Genomic DNA, 22,759 nt, shown 5'->3' on the forward strand with positions numbered 1-22,759 from the left:
AAACAAACTGATTAGTTTCCACCTATAACAATAAAATATTTTATTTCTATAGCACTTTTCCCATGCTCAAGATGCTTATGGCATGCCACTTCAACTAAGATTCTTTGCTGCTCTAACTCGATACATGCTTTCTTTCTCAACATGGCTACTTTATTTTTGGCATACAAGACTTCACTACAAGTTGCTTCTGCTTTAGCCCTGGCCCAGAGTTCTGCCATGCTTGCCAACAACTTGCAAGACAGTTTTAAGAACCTCAAGCTGGAGTTGTGCAACCTCATTTCAGAGTTCTGCTGTGTTAACTGTTTTTGCTTGAGCTTCTCCATGATGAAAATGTTTTATTCCGCCTTGCCACTGCTGTTTATGTAACGGGTCAAGATTGTGGTGTGTATGATGTACAGTTCCTGTTGTTTTTGCTCACCATATGGATACCTTTTTTACTTTCTGCCCTTGCTAATATGTATCCATTCAAAACTAGACAGATACTGAACACTAAATCCAGTAAACTTGTTTCTTGATCAGAGTGAGGCTTTTACTGGCAAATGTCCCGTTCTGGCTAATAAAAGGGCAAATTTTATTAAGACGTAATTTGAAATTACACATCAATGCACACTTATTCTTCAACTTCAATTTAAGTATGGAGGATTGAACAAAATTAACCACAAAAAGTAATAATTAAAATGATTGCTAGATGGCAAATTCTGAGAACAGAATAGTGACTACTTTTTTCACAGGAAAAGGTTGTGCTGATATGCCTTTTTTATTTTAAGTGTGAACAATTTCTCCAATTGGATTAAACAGTGATTGCTGATGATTCAGCAGGAGTGGTTGAAAGTTACAGATACTTTGAGCATAGAAGGCCTATTTATCTATGCAGTTTCACCTTTAAATAAAACAACTTCTAAGAGTTTTGCTGAGGATGACCCACAAGGAAAGATTAAAATATGAAAACTCAATCTTAAAAAATGATATCTCCTAATTAATCACACCTGGAACAAGGAAAGATTTATTAACACACAATCAGGTAACGATAAACAAAAAAATAAAATATAAAGGAAACTAGAAACACAGAGAAAAAAAATCTATAAATAAATAAACTTATGTACAATAAACCCCACCAAACCTTCAGAAGACTGAGAAAGAAAGTTAAGGGCACTTAATTAATTAAACCCAAGATCCCTAAGAACTAGAAAATCCAAAATAAACCTTAATCTCTAAATGCCATGACCAAAATTCATTAAAGAAATTTGATAGGCATAACTTACATAAAAGAACAAAAGGCCGAGACCAAAGTCCCAAACCTAAAGAAGATTGGCCATAAATAACAACAACAACAACAACATTTATTTATATAGCACATTTTCATACAAAAAGTAGCTCAAAGTGCTTTACATAATGAAGAGAAGAAAAATAAAAGACAAAATAAGAAATTAAAATAAGACAACATTAGTTAACATAGAAAGGAGTAAGGTCCGATGGCCAGGGTGGACAGAAAAAACAAAAAAAAACTCCAGAAGGCTGGAGAAAAAAATAAAATCTGTAGGGGTTCCAGGCCACGAGACCGCCCAGTCCCCTCTGGGCATTCTACCTAACATAAATGAAATAGTCCTCTTTGTAGTTCGGGTTTTTCACGGAGTCACTTGATGCCGATGGTCATACAGACTTCTGGCTTTTAATCCATCCATCATTGTTGGAACATCATGGTGCTTTGGGTAGATGGTGGTGGCGCACGCCACCACCAACAGTACACCGGAAAAGGAAACAGAAGAGAGAGTAGGGGTTAGTACAGATTTTGAATGAATAGTTATTATAATGAATTGGATATACAGAGTATCAGGAATAAATTACAGTGAAGTTATGAGAAGGCCATGTTAAAATAATGTGTTTTCAGTAGTTTTTTAAAGTGCTCCACTGTATTAGCCTGGCGGATTCCTACTGGCAGGCTTTTCCAGATTTTAGGTGCATAACAGCAGAAGGCTGCCTCACCACTTCTTTTAAGTTTTGCTCTTGGAATTCTAAGGAGACACTCAGTTGAGGATCTGAGGTTACGATTTGGAATATAAGGTGTCAGACATTCCGATATATAAGCCAGGGCGAGATTATTTAAAGCTTTATAAACCATAAGCAGAATTTTAAAGTCAATTCTGAATATATGAATATATATGAAAATAGGAACCCAAAGTAATACATTAGGAAAGCGAGAAAAAAAAACAAAAAAAAAAAGAAGAAAAGATTAATCCAGAGTCAGCAATGAGGAATGTGCCACATCTGGCCTAATGGTAAATTCCACACCTTATATCATCTAAGATTTACTTAATCTTTAAAACCACAGTATCAATTGTACTAAAATATGCACAGTTCAGTAAATGCTTCATTTGTAAAGAAGCTGGAAAGTTATTTCAATTATAATGTGCAAACAAATACCAATTAATAATTAAAAGATATTGAAAAGTACATTTATCATTTCATTATAATGAATTAACGCTATTTAGTCAGTTATCAATTAAATTATTTTGACAATAAAATTCAATGCTTCTTAAAAAAACATTCTTAATTCACTTTCTTTACACAAATGATACATAGCAAAAAAAGACACAACTATGACAGACATTTTTGTTATTCTGCTTCCATAAAAAAGAATTTCATATCATGTTATCTACCATGTCATCTTATTCTTAAACCCCCTTAATCCAGTTCATGATTACAGTTGGTCAGGGCCCTAGGCGCAAAGAAGGAAACAGAACTGGGTAGAGTACTAGTCCATCAGAGGGCCCACACACACTCCCACTTGCACTGTGTCTAGTTTAGACATACCATTTAACTTAATTTACGTGTCTTTAAGAATATGGAATACTCAGAAAACAATCTACACAGTTAATGGAAGAGCATGAAAATACCACATGGATAATACACAGGTACAGGAATCAAAAACCTACTTCTAATTACTTTAACCACCCGTCGGTTGTCATCTTAGAATTATAATGAATGATACAATTGCATCTCAAAGAAAACAGTGTAATTTTCTATAAAGTGGAAGTCAGGGGTAAACCACAAAAAATCCTAAGCCTAAAACTTTGGAGGAGGAGTGCTATCAAAAACTTACAATAACCAACACAACATGTGGTTCAGTTTTATATAAATAACATTCACATTTATTGGCAAGTATGCATGCATACAAGGAATCTGACTCCAGTTTTGATGACTGTCCAAATAATGAATACTTTTTAAATGCTTACGTTATTTCAGTGAACACATCCACTGAATGTATTTCATGCTTATTTTTGCTATGACAAATTCATATTTAACTAGCGCAGTAACTAAATAGAAAATGAAAATTGCAACATTTTCACATTAACTAGATTTGCAAACAATGAATGACCTTGAAGTGTTTAATTTTCTCTTAATATCTATGAAAAACAAATAATAGTGCAGACATGCAACATAAATGAAGAAAAGAATTGCATCACAGATTACTGACTGATCAATAATGATCAAATTAATTACCTATGAAAATAACAGGAAGGTAAAGTAACATTTATACAAAAAAACAAAAAACAATAAGAATCCTACAAGTGGTCTAATAGTCAATCGTAAAATTTGGTCTTCGGAAAACTTTTCACTACAGAAGTCAATGCATAGCTTAGCTATTGTCAATGCCAGCTCATCCTCAGATATAAATGTGACAATAAGTATTTTTTTTGTAGCATACACAATCTAGCACTGACACATTAGCAGATGTGGTGACTGTTGCTCCTGGTAATGTTAATGTAAACTGGAAAGTACTAATAGTTGGTGATGCTATAACACAGGGGTCCTCAATCACGATCCTGGAGGGCCACAGTGGCTGCAGGTTTTTGCTCCAACCCAATTGCTTAATAAGAAGCACTTATTGCTCAAGTAACACTTCTGCGTCATTTTAGTTGTCTCGCTCATTAAGATTTTGAAAACTTATTGCTTATTTTAGACTTAAATCGCTGTATTCTTGGTGTTTAATGCCTCCTAACTAGCAATGACATGAAAATGACAAAAGAGACCAGCAGTTCTCCATTTAGCTTGTTACCATTTACACCTCTGTGTGTATTTATCATGCACTATTGGGTTTAATTAAATACTTGGAAGGAAAAAAGTGAAGGACTGAGAATTACTCATCCATTTTAGCCTTCAAATCATTTGGATGATATCCTTAGAAAGGGGAAGAAAATCTAGGATATGATAATGACCTGACATAGCAGAATTAAAGCACTAACGAGCCATGAAATTAAATTATTGGCAATAATTGCTTTCTAATTAAGCAACAGGGGTTAGAACAAAAACCTGCAGCCACTGCGGCCCTCCAGGACTGTGACTGAGGACCCCTGCTATAACAAAACCCTTTTTCTACTCATGCCATAATGAAACACTTAGTGTAGAAATAAGTACTGGGTTTGTTTTTGTTTGCTTTTGTTTGTGACACCAAATGCCAAGGCATTGTCATTCATTTGCTTTCCAATCATGCTCACCATCAATTATTTTTAACACTACTTTCTTCTGCATTTGTTTTTTTTTTCAGCCATAACTGACTTCAATTCAATCACAAGCAGGGAAACTAGAGTTGATCAAATTAATGAAATATCTTAAACCTGGTCTTCCTATGCTTTAACAGTGGATTACATTAGAAGTATCCCAAATACAATGAAAATAATATTAACACTATATAGTGTGTATACAATACAATACAATACAATACAATTTATTTTTGTATAGCCTAAAATCACACAAGAAGTTCCGCAATGGGCTTTAACAGGCCCTGCCTCTTGACAGCCCCCCAGCCTTGACTCTCTAAGAAGACAGGGAAAAACTCCCAAAAAACCTTGTGGGGAAAAATGGGAGAAACCTTGGGAAAGGCAGTTCAACTGTATACTTTCATTGCTTGGAAAATTATGGTATAAATCAGATAAAACTGCCTAACAGTCATACCACAGATTTTTAATATTTGTGTTTTAACAAAAGTGTAACTTTTTAATAATTGAATTTTAATCCATCCATCCATCCATTATCCAACCTGCTATATCCTAACTACAGGGTTATGGGGGTCTGCTGGAGCCAATCCCAGCCAACACAGGGTGCAAGGCAGGGCACCAGCCTACCGCAGTGAATTTTAATGTCAGTCTATTTTAATAGTTGTACATATAAGCCAATGTAAGTGAACACAAGGAAGAGAGGGAAGCCAGAAGTCAGCATGACTTTGCAGAACAACATGCCAGCCAGCTCTGGTACATTCTGAAAGAATGACATTGGAACTAACCTTAAAGAGTTGAAAGGAAAGCTCCTCTTGGCCCAGGAGGAGACAGAGAGAATGAGAAAATGAAATTTCTCAAAGTAAGCAAAAACAAAGCAGTGCTGAACAAGTGTATTACCTTAAAAATAGAATGTCAGAGGAATTAGTGTAATTTTCTAGTTACATTAAAAGTAACCTGTTTAGTGACCCTAGATTGGTATATTTTGTAAGGATTCAGTAATTACATTGTGCTCACATGTTCATCTGGGCTAACTCATTAAACAATGGATATAAAGGCCACAATGATACAAGCATTCATTTACTACCTGTAGCCATGGTTCTGATTTGTTTCATGCTTAGTTATAATCTTATTAGTTACTACCATCAACAGCATCACAAACAAAATCAAAACCACTTCTGAATAAGAAGCCAATTCATCAGAAAACACATTCACACACATACTCACAATGACAACATTTTCTAATTTACCTGAGTTGCAGTATATTTTAGCCTAAATGTAGCTCTTAGGTTAAAAGGTAGCATTCATTTTCAGTTCAATCAAGTTAGACATAAACACAAAACAGACAGAGTTATATTATATATAGTATTAACTGTTCTCCATTTTAGCTTACTAATCGGATGAAATTTTAAAGTTGACATGCACATTCCTCTGTAGTTCATGCTGTTGTGCTTTTAAGTGTTATTTCTTTAATATAATTCCATAATAGGTAGTGAATCTAAACCAGCCATAAAGAGAGAAAATGAAGAAGCGGAAAGTTCAAAAAGAATTAAAAGTTAGATATTATTAAATTTTAGTACCCTTGAACTTGAGACATTTTGTACTTTCCTATTGTTAGTATTGGGAACCATCTTTGCATACAATATCCATGTTTTTTTTTCCATCTGGTGCAAAGAACACCAGATTGCAATAAATAACTCTGGAGACAATATGGCCCCAGCCTGAAAGCTTGGGGCCATGAAAAAAATGACTAAAAGGTAAATGTAATGGGCAGGAATCCAATCTAAATTTCTTGGTTGAACAGTATCCATCCATTCAAGACTCTGACTCCTACAATGCATGTTTGTGTTGGGGACTGCAGATGGCACTGAACACCATCTTTTGTGGCTAAAAGTGAATATGCCAAATGGCATGTTTCAGCTGTACTGTTCATGAAGTAAAGACACTGTTTATAACTGTGACAATCATTCAATTTATCAGATTTTGTAACGACACATACCTGCATATTTACTCAGTTGTGGCTAGTATTTGTCGGGTAGTTGACTTCAGTGTCTTCGTTAAGAGACCTCAATGAGGCGATCCCACTCCTCAGTCCTTGTCAGAGGTGCTATATCTTCAAATTCTCCCAGGGTTTTAATCAGGTGTTGGATATCTACAACCTGGTTGTTCCCTGAGATATTTTCCACCCTTTTTGGTTGTTTGTTTTCACATTCTGTTCCTAGTTCCAGAGCACACTTGTGGGGACTTTGTTAAGCAGCAACAGTGGTTTAGTCACAACAATTTTTGTTGTGCAGGTCCCAGCTAAGCAGACGCCCAGAAATCCTGTCAATTATGTCAGTTGTGACCACTATGGAGGTTACCAGAGCTTCAAACCCCAGACACAACTGTCAACACACAGTCCTGTGTTCAAACAAAGGTTAATTGATTTATCAGGGTATCTTTGTTAGACTTCTTTGTAAACATTACAGTACAGTGCAACATGGTATAGTCATTTCCTTCCCTTTTTTCATCCTTCCATTTTCTCCTCCTCTCTAAGCGAGGAGACTTTTACTCGTCAAATAAGATGGAGGAGCTCCTTTCAAGCTGTACCCTGGAATACTTTTATGTAATAATACATCATCCCGGAAGCATGTCTGGGTCATGCAGAGGGGGGCTGTACTCAGCAGCTCCCCCTAGCAGCACCCAAGGACCCCAACAGGGATGCACGATAGAACTTGGTTTCCCATGTGGCCATACCAGAAGGAAGATGCTACCCAGCATACTGGGGAACACCCAGTCCAGAGAGGCACTCTCCCTTTGTCTTTCCATTATGGACTCCTGTCCAGGAAAAATGCCTTTAACCAACCCTGAATGAGACAGCTGGCCCTCCACATCTTCCTTAACAGTATTCATTAACAGGGGCAAAGTCTTGAAAGAGCATTGCCTGATGATCCAAAATTTATTTTAAGTAGTTGTATTAGTTGATTGCTCTCTGTCTAATTCTATCTTACAAATAGCATAATTTTCATATATAATACGCTACCATGGCTGTCCTTTTGTCTGTCCAGGATTTTAAATCACCTGTAGCTCACAAACCGTTTGAACTATTGACCTGAAATTTGATACACATATAGTACGTGGTGTCTACCATCTGCTTTCGGGGTGATGATTTTTATTACTCTTTTTATTATTATTTTATTTTATTGTAGAATCAACTCTCAGCAGCGACCAGCAGGGCAGCTGTGCGGCGCATGCGTACAGGCGCCATTGTCATCCCTACCACCTTCGCTGTCACTTCCCCTACCTCTTCATATTTTAATTCATTCTTGAGGCAGATTTAACACTTAAGTGCCAGCTTAAGTGAAAAAAAAAACATACTAAGTAATTGCAACTCAATCACTAACTTAATCGGTTTTAATGCGAAAAGATACTGACGGAAGAAGAGAAGAAGCAGGCCACTAGAGTGGAGAAAAGAAGAGTGGCTCTGGAAGCAGCAAGACCATCAACGTCTGAGCAAATGAATGCTAGACATACAGCGAAAGATGATGAAAATTATAAGTCAAGTGTATTCACTGCACGTTATCGTGCAGTACGCCGTTACTGGTGTCAAATATTTACCAAGAAACCAAAAAAACATACCATTGATACAAAGGCACTAGAAAATTTCTAATCAACAATCATATTACTAGATACCAGCAAAATTATTACATGACAAGACTTTAATTGCAAAATGTGATAACCACTGGTATAGAAAAATTATTGCATAAGAATTCCTTGCCATACAGAAATATTTTTAAAAAACAGATATATCTTCCTGTCCAATATGTTAGAATATGTTAAGTACAATCTTTATATACTTTCAGCTAATCAGTGCTTCCCAAACATCCATCTATTATCCATTCTGCTATATCCTAACTATAGGGTCACGGGGGTCTGCTGGAGCCAATCCCAGCCAACACAGGGCGTAAGGCAGGAAACAAACCCTGGGCAGGGCACCAGCCCACCGCAGGGCGCGCGCACACACACACACACACCAAGCACACACTAGGGACAATTTAGAATTGCCAGTACACCTAACCTACATGTCTTTGGACTGTGGGAGGAAACTTCCCAAACATCCATCATGCAAGTGTAAGGTTTTACGGTTGACAACATTAACCACATACTTCACTTATTTTTAATTAGTTATTTATTTATTTATTATTAATTACTGTATTATCATTAATCATCTGGAAGCATTTAGCTACTGTATTTCTCTAGTGTTTGTGTCACCACAATGGTTTGTAAAGCTTTTGTCTGCATACTGTCAGCAGCAATTGAGGGTTAAAAGACTTGGGTTGCTGTAAATGAATTTGTCAGCTTTTATGAGGTGCCATTTAGTATGTGATTCATTCTCAACAACACATTCAGTCCACAATGAAATGCATATACTGAATTGTGAAATGCTGTAGGCCTGCATCCATTATTAAATATCCCGAAACACGCTATACAGTATACTAAAATGCATACAGTGAAAATGTATTTTCTTTATTCATCTTTATTCTCAGAAACCGCTTTTTCAGGAGTTTCATGATCAATGTATATGTATTTTAATAATGAACTGCTATTAAATTGACCATAACAAATTTATGATGGTATTAGCAATTGACAAACAGCTGAAAAAAATAAGGTTGTAAGTGTGTAATTTTGCTGTACTTTTTTATGATTTGTATCCTAAAATTTGCCTCATAAGCTTTATCTTGCTCATGATACTGAAATGCTTAATGCCACCTTTGAGACATTGTTTGAAGGTACTTTTGTTTTTGCTTGTGCCTCCTTTTCTTTTGTTTTCCAGGTGTTACCTTGTGTTATTGTTTTAAGTACATCTTCCTTGGTCTTTTTATTTATTTAATTTAATTTTTTTTGTATTTATTACCCATGTGTATTGAGTATGTGCATGTGTAGTATTTTCCTGAAGTATTATGTCGCTTGTCAAAAAAAAAATCCCGATAATAACATTTTTTAAACATTTTTGAAAACAAAATGTTTTCTTGTCAGTATTATATAATGAATCTTGTCACTGCAAAAAAGTAGTTTTTTTCATTTTACATTTTTTTTGACATTTTGTAATGCACTTTGAGTGGCATCCTATGTATGGAAATGTGCTATAGGAATAAATGTTGTTGTTATGGCATTTTGCAATGAATATATTTATTTATTATAATCATATTGTCATAAATTAAAACAAGTGGAGGCTAAAGTCAATAATTAAGAATGTGTGGCATGATGACAATGCTGAAATGTAAGCCTGCTTTGAATGCATATAATTAAATGTTTATTAATTAAAATGGAAAAAATGTTTACTGGAATAAAAATCAAGAATTCAAGGAAAACTATGTTTTTAATTTTGTCCAATTTTAATTGATTGAAACCGATGATTATTAATTGGTTTCCTGTCATTTCCATTATATTTTCACTCTGCCTTCCTACTAGAAGGGTTCATAGTTCTTTCAACATTTCACAGAAAATGATAGTCCAGTGGTCATGAATTCATTGAGAGAGTCAACTAAAAGGGAAGTGTGATAAACTAATTGCCCTATAGCAAGCTATTGTTAGATGTACCCTTGCTAGGAAGAACCACAGTGGTAACCAGATAAAAGTGGCCCGAGGACTGGAAACATCTGCCTAACATTTAATCAGAAAAAGATTCTGGCACCAACAGAAACAATAATGTCAAGATAGATTATAAATTGTTGAAATCTCTATCAGATTTAAAATACATTCAAAAATTTAAAGATATCCGTAAACAAATTAGGGATAGCTTTATTATACCAGTAAAAAAAATTCAGTATCTTTCAGCCATAGGCATATTTGTAATCGCTGCATTGTATGCTTGACTCTTAAGTGTAAGTGCAAAAATTAATTAATTGAATTTAATTGAATATTTTAATTCACAGATATCATAAATTAAATTATAGTCATCTACAAATCAGTTACAGATATATTTATATAACATCCCTACTCATTTATATTTATCATTAAATGATTTAAAATGCAAATAATTATTTAAAGATATATGTAATTCATTTATATATCTGAAATGTAAATTTGCATCTCTTTAAATGTGTATGAAATTGTTTAATGATCTCTGTAAATTACTTAAAAGATATCTTTAAATTAATTTTTAACATTTTGAATAAAGCATAACAAACCAAACTACTATTTAGCTATATCTTTAAGTAATTTGAGTATATTTTAAATGATTATGATTTATTTATGATAATGAATATATCTTAAAATTGATTTACAGACTTCTCAATTGCATCTGTAGATAACTCATTTTAGTGATAACTTTAAATAGATATTAAAATGAGAAATTTTAAAATGACAAATTGGTTTTGCATAGGGAACAAAAAAAAAACAAACCTTTTACTTAAAATGATATTTAAATTGCAACATAATACAGATTTTCACATTAAGAAGTGTAATTTCTGTTAAAGTCCAATCTAATACCAGTCGTACCTGAATGGTCCAATAATTGTGTTATGCTGAGGAGATATTGTGCATCACTAAAGTACTGTAGTTATAATAGAGTTCTTAGTTATTGGGGGTCATAGACATACAGTTTTACACAGTAACTGGAAGTTGAATGTAGTGCATTTCCTTTCTATTGCAGAGGTGGAAGGGAGAACTCCCTGGATATGTGGATAAAACGCTGGCCAGAGGTGCAGTGATTGAAATGAGCTGTCATTATGAAAGTCATAACAAATTAAACAGGTAAGGTTAGGCTGACAGTTCTGCAGGACTCAGAGAGTTAAAGTGCTGAGCATATGAACAAACCCGACATCTCTAAATTTCTGCTTGGGCCAGGTACCACCAGCTGATAATACTTAATGTGTGGCTGCAATCTTGGTGTAGGACTGAGGGGCAAAGGATGGCTACACAGATGAAAGGATTAGTGTGAACAATGTAAAAAGTGGCATATAGTAAGGATTAGTACTAGTGTTATTGTGGTTTAATTTATTTTAATCCATACATCCATTTTCTTATTCCATATGTAGAGCAGGCTCATGGGGACCAGAACATATTCCAATAGTACTGGTCACCAAGTGGGAACCAACTCTAGAAAGAACACTAGTCCATCACAGGGCACAGTCACAAGTATGTCAACATAGTCATACAGACAAGGGCTTATTTAGAGTCCGCAATTAATCTAACCATAATTTGAATTCTTGAACAAAAAATTATGGATCCAAAATTTTCAGGAATTTATTGGGCTTATAATAAGGGAGTAGGTGTATTTAATATCAGAGACTCAAAGATAAGTTTAAGGCCCCAGTAAAGTCGGGCAAGCACAGTAACAATTGAATAGTTCAGAAATCAAATACCGTATCAAAGAATTCAGTGAAACACTTGAATCTCAGAATGGAATCCAGTAAACATAGTCTTGAACATAGTCCTTTCTTCTTCATGTGTAAATAAAATCAGTACTGCTTATAACATATACTAACATGCTTATAACATGTGCTAGACAGTATATATTGCCTTTCAAACCAGTATGCTTCTTAATAAAATGCCTAACTGTTTTTGTTAGGTAGTAAACATTTTAAACTTCAGTTTCTTTGAGTGTCATCTTAAAATATTGTGAATGCGTACTGTTAATTTATTTTAATCTTAAGTTACATACAATTAGGAGAAATTTCAATAAATAATAATAAATAGTTACATTTGTTAAAATTGTTACATAATACCCATGGTCGCCTTAATGACTAAACTGCAAAAGCCAGCAAAAATAAATTCAATGACATCTCCACTACATTGTTACTTTGGAGACTTGAAAACTAAAGGAAGAAAAAGAAATCCATAAAAGAATATTACTAGGATGACCTTGTCAAAAAGTGAACATATTGTAGTGTTCGCTTCATAAATCAATTTTTTCCCTGATTAGCCATTCTAGCAATATTTGAGAGGGAAGGAAAATAATTTTGAATACAGTTTCTAGTCATTTAGAAACACTGGTTCTACACTGATCTGGGGGGTATTTTCCATACGTCGCTTCTTTTTTCTTCTTTAGTCCCTAGCTGGCGTTTGGTCTGGACCTGGTCCTAAGCCCGTACACTGCTGTGGGTGCCAATGGTTGTCGGATTTCATTTTGCAGGCGTTTCCATGCAAGGTGATCCATGGCGGCTGTTCTAGCCTCGTCGAGGCTGAGTCGACGGTTTCTGATATCCTCTTCGACCTGCTTGAGCCATGTTTTCTTTGGTGCCGTTCTTTGGATTCTCCACTGGGTGGGTCGATCGCACCAGAGGAGTTTGTGTGGTAACCGGCTGCCTTCCATTCTGCAGACGTGACCAAACCACTGTAGTCGTCGTTGTTGAATTTGCTCCTCGATTGTTGGCTGCTGATCACCCCGGCGACGGATTTCCTCATTTCGTATTCGGTCTCAGAGTGAAATTCGTAGGATTTGTCGCAGGCATCGCATTTGGAAGACCTCGAGTTTGTTGAGGTCTTGCTTGAGCAGTGTCCACGTCTCGGATCCATAGAGGAGAATTGGCAAAATCAGAGTTTTGAAGAGTCGAATTTTGGTCTTGTTGGAGATGTTGGTTTGCTTCCACAGGCACCACTTTAGGGACGCCAATGCCGCGGTTGCTTGACCAATTCGACTGTGGACCTCTACTGTGGACGCCACTTTCTTCTCCTGGACCAGCGACCCAAGGTATTTGAATTTTTGGGCCTGCTCGATCTGCACACCATCGAGTTGCACATTTGTCTGCGATCTGTCTGTTGTCAGCACTTTCGTCTTGTCTATGTTTATTTTCAATCCATATGGCTGGGCGATGTTGGCGATGTTGCAGAGGACGTCCGTGGCCTCCGTGTCGTCGCCGGCCAGGATGCCACTATCGTCTGCGAACATGAGATCAGTCAGGAAGCCATCCTCACCATACTGGAGTCCTTGTCTGCCTTCGAAGACCTTTCTCATGATGGCGTCGACTATGACGTTAGAAAGCAGTGGAGAAACAACATCTCCCTGGCGGACTCCAGTTCGGATGGTAAACTCATCGGATAATTCATTACGGATGCGTACTTGGCTGGAGGACCCAGCGTAGCTTTCCTGGAGGAGTTTGATGACTTTCTGAGGCACAAGTTCGGTCTCCAGTGCTTTCCACAGTGCTGGCCAGTGGACGCAGTCAAAGGCAGATCGAAAGTCAATGAAGACAATGACTGCTCTTTTCCCGCATCGGATTCTTTCCTCCATCAGTTGACGGAGGGTGAAGATCTGGTCACTGCAGCTGCGGTTTGGCCTGAATCCAGCTTGCTCCTCCCGACTGGTCTGTTTGCGGTGCCGCTGCAGCCTTAATTGTATGATCTTCATGAAGACCTTTCCGACAATGGAGAGCAAGCTGATGCCTCGATAGTTCTTGCAGTCTCGATTGTCGCCTTTTTTGTGAATTGGCACGATGGTGGCCTTTTTCCATGATTGTGGTATTAATTCAGTACGCCAGATGGTTCGGATGAGCAGGAGCAATCGGTGGAGTAATGGGTCCCCACCAGCCTTGATCGCTTCGGCCGTGACTTGGTCCTGTCCTGGTGCCCTGCCATTTTTCAGTGTTTGAACGGCGGTCCGGACCCCTTCCATAGTTGGCTCAGCATCAGACATTTGGACCTCTGGCGGGTCGATGCTTGGTGGTTCCAAAGGTGCGCCTTGTGGTAGGGTGTGATTGTGGAGCTCCTCAAAGAATTGTTTCCATCGTTGAAGGCGCTCTTTTGGTGATCTAACGAAGGTTCCATCGGCATTTTGGATGTTGTCATTTGTTGACTTGGCCTTTCCACTCAGTCGTCGAAGGGTTCGGTAGAGCGTGTGGTACTCGTGTTTGGAGGCTGCCTGTTCCAGGTCGGCCGCCACTTGGTTCCAGTAGGCCTCTCGCTCTTTTTTCATCTGGCGACGGATTTCTCTGTTGAGCTGCCGATATCGTTCAAAATTGGACAGTTTGACTAGCTTTCGTTCATTTACCATATCCAAGCATTCATCAGATATCCATGGCTGTGTTCGATGGCGAGTTTGTGGACACATTTCCTTGGCGCAGTCCATAATGGTGTTCGAAATTTGTCTTTCTTCGACGTTGACATCTTCTGATTGTGCCAGTGCTCCAAAGCGATTGAATAGCTGGAGTTGGAATTTGGCCTTTCGGACAGGGTCTAGGAGACTTTTCCACTCCAGCTTGATTGGAGGACGTGATTTGTATTTGGCCCGTTGCAGTCGAAGTTTGAGCTTGGCCCGTACAAGGTAATGGTCCGATCCACAGTCTGGACCGCACATCGCCCGGACGTCCTTGAACGACGATCGAAACCGGGAGTTGACCAAAATGTAGTCCAAAACTGCAGAATCCTTGCCAGCTGGGTTTCGCCATGTGAGTTGATGTTTCAGAGGATGCTGGAAGTGGCTGTTTCCCACAAGGAGGTCGTTGGCACTGGCGATGGATAGAAGACGCAATCCATTGTCATTAATATGTCCATGTCCAAATTGACCCATCGAGTTTTCCCATCCCGTTCGATCTGTGCCGATGTGCGCATTAAAATCACCAGCCAGGAGGATCACATCAGTCTGTGGGAGGGAATCCAGCGTTTGTTGTAGTTGATTGTAGAAATCATCTTTGACTGGATCTTGACAGGTCTCTGTTGGAGCGTAGACGGAGATAATGTGGGTTTTGATAGTGCCTTTAATGGTGAGGACTGCTAGGCGGTCGGATATTGGTTGGAATGCGATCACACTCCTGGCCGCGTGACTGGTAACCATAAATCCGACACCTGCCTCTCTTTTGTCTCCACCTGAGTAGAAAAGTGTCATTTGATCGTCGATGGCCGGTGGTTGGACAACCATCATCCCTGATCCTGTGATTCGTAATTCCGATATCGCTGCGATGGTAATTTTGCAGGTTGTCAATTCCTTCGCGATGATTTCTTTTTGTCCGATGTGGTGACCAGTTCATACGTTCCATGCGCCGATGCGAAGTTCTATTTTCAGTGTGCAGAGTTTGGGTCTTCGGCCAGTAGCCCACTTCACACCAGTACCCTGGCTCCTCGATACTGGCGCATCGGCTGCCCCGGATGCGGTAGCATGAATCGCAATACTTGAGTTTCGATTATCCATTGGTTTCATGCCTAGTTTCCCCGGTTTCCCGGTTCTGGCCACCTCGTCGCTTAAATCATCCAAGATTAGATGCCTCATCTTGGATGAGTTAATGCCAGCGAAACTCCTATGTGTCAGATTAATTAGATAGATAGATAGATAGATAGATAGATAGATAGATAGATAGATAGATAGATAGATAGATAGATAGATAGATAGATAGATAGATAGATAGATAGATAGAGTGCATCCTGAAAGTATTCACAGCGCATCATTTTTTCCACATTTTGTTATGTTACAGCCTTATGCCAAAATGGATTAAATTCATTTTTTTCCTCAGAATTCTACACACAACACCCCATAATGACAATGTGAAAAAAGTTTACTTGAGATTTTTGCAAATTTATTAAAAATAAAAAAACTGAGAAAGCACATGTACATAAGTATTCACAGCCTTTGCCATGAAGCTCAAAATTGAGCTCAGGTGCATCCTGTTTCCCCTGATCATCCTTGAGATGTTTCTGCAGCTTAATTGGAGTCCACCTGTGGTAAATTCAGTTGGTTGGACATGATTTGGAAAGGCACACACCTGTCTATATAAGGTCCCACAGTTGACAGTTCATGTCAGAGCACAAACCAAGCATGAAGTCAAAGGAATTGTCTGTAGACTTCCAAGATAGGATTGTCTCAAGACACAAATCTGGGGAAGGTTATAGAAAAATTTCTGCTGCTTTAAAGGTCCCAATGAGCACAGTGGCCTCCATCATCCGTAAGTGGAAGAAGTTCGAAACCACCAGGACTCTTCTTAGAGCTGGCCGGCCATCTAAACTGAGCGATCGGGGGAGAAGGGCCTTAGTCAGGGAGGTGACCAAGAACCCGATGGTCACTCTGTCAGAGCTCCAGAGGTCCTCTGTGGAGAGAGGAGAACCTTCCAGAAGGACAACCATCTCTGCAGCAATCCACCAATCAGGCCTGTATGGTAGAGTGGCCGGACGGAAGCCACTCCTTAGTAAAAGGCACATGGCAGCCTGCCTGGAGTTTGCCAAAAGGCACCTGAAGGACTCTCAGACCATGAGAAAGAAAATTATCTGGTCTGATGAGACAAAGATTTAACTCTTTGGCGTGAATGCCAGGCGTCACGTTTGGAGGAAACCTGGCACCATCCCTACAGTGAAGCATGGTGGTGGCAACATCATGCTGTGGGGATGTTTTTCAACGGCAGGAACTGGGAGACTAGTCAGGATAAAGGGAAAGATGACTGCAGCAATGTACAGAGACATCCTGGATGAAAACCTGCTCCAGAGCACTCTTGACCTCAGACTGGGGCAACGGTTCATCTTTCAGCAGGACAACGACCCTAAGCACACAGCCAAGATATCAAAGGAGTGGCTTCAGGACAACTCTGTGAATGTCCTTGAGTGGCCCAGCCAGAGCCCAGACTTGAATCCGATTGAACATCACTGGAGAGATCTTAAAATGGCTGTGCACCGACGCTTCCCATCCAACCGGATGGAGCTTGAGAGGTGCTGCAAAGAGGAATGGGCAAAACTGGCCAAGGATAGGTGTGCCAAGCTTGTGGCATCATATTCAAAAAGACTTGAGGCTGTAATTGCTGCCAAAGGTGCATCGACAAAGTATTGAGCAAGGGCTGTGAATACTTATGTACATGTGATTTTGCAGTTTTTTTATTTTTAATAAATTTGCAAAAAACCTCAAGTAAACTTTTTTCACATTGTCATTATGGGGTGTTGTGTGTAGAATTCTGAGGAAAAAAATGAATTTAATCCATTTTGGAATAAGGCTGTAACATAACAAAATGTGGAAAAAGTGATGCGCTGTGAATACTTTCCAGATGCACTGTAGATAGATAGATAGATAGATAGATAGATAGATAGATAGATAGATAGATAGATAGATAGATAGATAGATATATTAAATATGCATGTAAATTCATATTTAATATGTCATATTTTCAGATCAAACATGAGCACAAGGAGAACATGGAAACAGGTTAAAGTGAAGTACAAGAATATACTTCAAACTGGTAAATATTGGTGTATAAATATTTAAAGAATTGTTGACATAAAGAATCATATATAATATAAAAAACATTAATTCTAAAGCTAATAAGAAGGCAGACAAGCAAAAAACAGGTGAAGGTCCACGCGGTCCAGACCTAACCCCTGCAGAAGAGTTGGCTATCTAGCAAAATGCCCATTGCCCTGTTTCTGAGGGCATTCCAGGGCAAAGCTCCTCCTCAGAACCAGTGGCAGGATGCAGTGGTCACTTCATTTCAGGTAAAGGATGGTCATTGCATATATTTGTCATCGATGTGTGCCATAGGTATGTTCTATATAGTCCTCTTTTTTGTTGGGTCGGTTTCAGGGAATGTGATATCCCTAGAACCTGTGTCTGACCAATGAGATATTGACGAAGGTCAAATATTTGATGAAGACACTGTGTCTGATTATTCAGATCTGCGTACAATCCAGTGCACTAATCACATCTGGAAATCCTGGGTAATGAGAATGTTAGGCTGATTGTGAGATTCTTCATGGAACTGTGGGTGTTTTTGCCTGTGTATTACCTACCTGCAATGGCATGAAACGCCTCTTTTATTGTCTGCACACGCAGGTGTCCAGAAAACACTATGAAAACCCATATTTCAGAGCCAAACAGACTTTACAAATTGCCTGGCAAACTGCACTTTTAGATAGATTTTCCACATTGCCTACAGTATATAAAAAAAGTGCCGCTTGCAAAAAACTTCAAAGCAATGCATACTGTCTGTGTGGTTGTGAGAGCCCGACTTTGCCGAGTTTGACTTTGAATATAAGGTCCTAATAAATTCTTGAGGTACAATATTCCCCCTCGGCTAAAGCGGTATCTTTCGAAAAGAATTTCCTCCAGGAGCAATAAAGGATCTTGCCAATCGCGCAAAACCCTCTCTATATGAAATTCTCTTCTTATAATTTGCGTACCAATATCAATTGGTCGCTCATTCATGTATGGCAAAGTTATGACTGAATGAGTTCCACGCATGGACACTGATTAAGTGTGTGAGCTAATCCTTGTTTACACAGAACAAACCTGCTCCGAGCAGGTTTGAGGATTTGGATTTGTTGCTATGACAACACATCCAGCAAGAGTTTCGAAAAACCAACAGATCCAGGATCATGCCAAATCTTCAAACAATTACATCCGGCTAAACGAGTAATCCATGTACGAAAAATACCCCCCTGGTAAGTGTACTTAACCTTTACCATTAACAGATTTATATTATTAAGTACAAACTTTTTACTGGGTTTCATTCATGCTGAATACTGCTTTACGGGGCTGCATTGCTTAGTTAAAAAACCTATTCTAGTGTTCTAATGTAGACTCAGTGCTGCTTTATAGGGTTGCATTGCTTACAAATTAATTTATTCTTGTATAGCACATTACCTATATATAAACTAAGGTTTTTTTAAATAATAATGATAATAATAATAATGAAACAAAATAATAGTTTTAAGTAGTTTGGGTTTGACTGTGATTTTGATAACATTTTAACCAAAGTTACTTTTGCTGCTTATTTAAAATTGTTACTGCATTATTCAGTGAGCTTATACACTATATGTTAATGTTGTTTTTTTAAATGTATTATAAATACTGTGTGTGTATGAACTATGATCTTGTTTACATTGTAGAACACTAGGCATATCATCCTTGAACCCATTCACTATACCAAGTAAACACATGGAGATAGATATTCATAAGGACAGCAAAAAGTACAAAATAAACAGAATGAGAACAAAACCTTGCCTTTTTTTTAAACCAATACATCATAATCCTTTGTCAAAAAAGTATGGTGGCTTGGTACACCTGCCAACATGAAAGTAGTCCACCAAATAAAGTGCCAAAGTGCTCCTTTTCCTTCCATCTCTCTCAAGTACTTGGTCATTCTTCCTTTCACCATTCCAGGACTTGTCCTTTCCACTCAACTCCACACTCAGCTGGTTATTGTTGGTAACTGGCCTGAAAACCCTTTCCAAAGAGCTTGGTTTCTACAGCAATGCTATGTTCATTGCCCTCCTTTCAATTTTCTGTACCCCTGTAAGTGCTGTGTAATTAGAGAAGGGGTCAGAAGTAAAACCAAGCACATAGTGATGTTAATGTGGCAGACTTGAAGTAACTATTTTTACTATAAGCTGCAAATAGCTGAAAACAATGTAAGTACTTTACTAATTTTAGATATCAAAACAGAATCAACCATGAGACTGGTATAGAATTACAGACATGTTAGCCAAGACGTCTTATTTATAACTGAATTTAGTAACCTTCTATCTGCCCTAGCTACACGCAATAATTAAGTGGCCTTAATGGATGATTTCAGTATTCACATAGCTGTGGAAATTGATACTCAAACATCTTCCATGCATGTTTAATTTAGCAGATTATAAAAAACCTGATAGAGCATCACAGTTATACTTTACATCAAATTATTACTCATGGCGTTTATATTCAAAACATAAACATCTCTTCTCTAAATTAAACAGTTGCCCCAACAATTAATGTATGGGTTATGACAAGACAGTGTACTATCTAAATTACCATAATACATCAAAATTTACTGATATTGTTCATCAGACCAATGTAGTTCAGCTGAGAAATGTCTCTGATGAAGATTTCAGCTATACTACTGTATGTTCTCATAAGATTTATTTTTAACATTTTTAAGCCTCAAATCAATTTTCTGGTGAAACTTTTTCTGAGGCCTCCACTTTTAATGATCATGTTTGTAAGCTAAGTGTACTACACCAAATTCATATTTTTTTCAATATCTTTTCTTTTTGAATACTTTTTCATAATTTTTTGTAGCATTCACTTCTTTAGATTTCTTTCACTTCCTTTATTCACTATACAATCTATTCTTGACCAGTGGTAATAGAGGAGCCCAAATGAAATGTCGGGGTTCCAACCAGGCCACCTTGTTTACTTGAAAAAAGGTCTAACACAAAGGTATAACTATGCATTGGTTAAGGCAAAGTCAACATGAGAAGTGATCACAGAGCATTAAATGACAGCCAACCAGAGTGCTCTTCCTAGAGACAAATACATCCTCAGAGGTTTCTGCGGGAATACTCTGGGAAACTCTAACTAAGAAAGTATCAAAACTAAAAAGCGAAATTACTAGAATAGATGAAAAACATGCCAGGCTTCCAAGCGAGGCTCTACATAGGAAAAGGCAGGCTCTGCATTCAGAACTCAACCTCTTGACAACTAAAGAAACTGAACAACTAATTTATAAATCCAGACATCATTACTATGAACACGGAGAGAAAGCTAATAAGCTTTTAGCTCAACAAATCCACAAGCGAGAAGTTCACAATGCAATCCCAGTAATCACCAACACGAACGGAGACAAAATCATTGACCATAAAAATATAATGCACACATTTAGAGACTACTATAAATCCTTATATTCTACTGAGTTTAAAGAAGACAACACACAATCTAATGCATTTCTGGATACATTACCGTTACCACAAATAGATACTTTTAGTGTGGAGGAACTGGATAAACCTCTGCCGCTATCAGAATTACTAGATGCTATAAAGTCACTTTAAGGCGGGAAGGCAGCAGGCCCTGATGACTACCCGGCAGAATTTTATAAGAAATTCTCCGCTCAGCTAGCTCCCCTCCTATTAGCAACATTTACAGAAGCTAAAGACAATCAAATTCTACCTCAAACTTTTCGTCAAGCATTAATCACTGTCTTTCCTAAACAAAATAAGGACTTATTACAATGTGCATCATACAGACCAATTTCACTTCTGAATAATGATATTAAGATACTCTCAAAAATCATAGCTAGAAGGATGGAGAAAGTGCTGCCTGCAGTAATATCACAAGATCAAACTGGATTTATCAAGGGTTGACACTTATCCTCCTGTCTTCGATGCCTGTTTAATGTAATATACTCACCAACAAAGTTAAACACCCCAGAAATATTATTATCATTGGATGCAGAAAAAGCATTTGACATGATTGAATGGAAATACCTTTTCACTACATTAGAGAAATTTGGGTTTGGCCTGAACATTTGTGCATGGATCAAACTACTGTATACCAACCCAGAAGCTTCAGTTTGTATTAACAACATTTGTTCAGACTACTTTAAACTAGAACGTGGTACCAGACAAGGATGCCCTTTGTCACCACTACTATTTGCAATTGCCATTGAACCACTGGCGGTTCACTGTCGAAATGCTGATCAAATAAATGGGATTATCAGAGAAGGACTGGAACAGAAAATTTCTCTATATGCAGATGATATGGTACTGTATATATCAGACCCACAAAATTCTGTACCTGCAGTCTTAACAGCACTTACAGAATTTCAAAAGATCTCTGGTCTCAGAATTAATTTGAATAAAAGTGTACTCTTTCCAGTGAATTCTCAAGCATATAATATTAGATTAGACACCCTACCTTTTATCATTGCAGATCAGTTTAAATACCTAGGGTTAAAAATAACAAGTAAACACAAAGCTCTTTATCAACAAAATTTCGCCGTCTGTATGGAAAAAATTAAGCAAGACTTGCACAGATGATCAACCCTTCATCTCACTCTAGCCGGAAGAATTAACGTTGTTAAGATGAATATTCTTCATAAGCTTCTTTTTTTATTTCAAAACATTCCAATATACATCAATAAATAATTTTTTAAGCAATTAGATTCAACAATAACCTCATTTATTTGGAACTCAAAACATCCACGTATCCAAAGAGTGACCCTACAAAGACCTAAGGCAGAAGGTGGTATGGCTCTACCTAACTTTCAGTTTTATTACTGGGCAGCAAACATACAAGCTATAAAAACCTGGACACAAATAGATGAACATACACAGGCCTGGTCCGCACTAGAAGTAAAAGCCTGCAGTATTTCTTTATATTCCCTGCTTTGTGCCCCAATAAATGCAAGGTATCGACAATATACTAATAACCCAATTATGCTTCACTCACTCAGAATATGGAACCAATGTAGAAAGCATTTTAAGATGGAGAAGCTTTTATCTGTGGCACCTCTGCAAGAGAACCTCCTCTTTCAACCCTTGCAAACATATGCAGTTTTTAATGTCTGGAAAAAAAATTGGGATTAAATTGCTCAGAGATCTTTATATAGACAACATCTTTG

The sequence above is a fragment of the Erpetoichthys calabaricus genome, chromosome 7 (genome assembly GCF_900747795.2).
Source record: "Erpetoichthys calabaricus chromosome 7, fErpCal1.3, whole genome shotgun sequence".
Taxonomy (NCBI): Eukaryota; Metazoa; Chordata; class Cladistia; order Polypteriformes; family Polypteridae; genus Erpetoichthys; species Erpetoichthys calabaricus.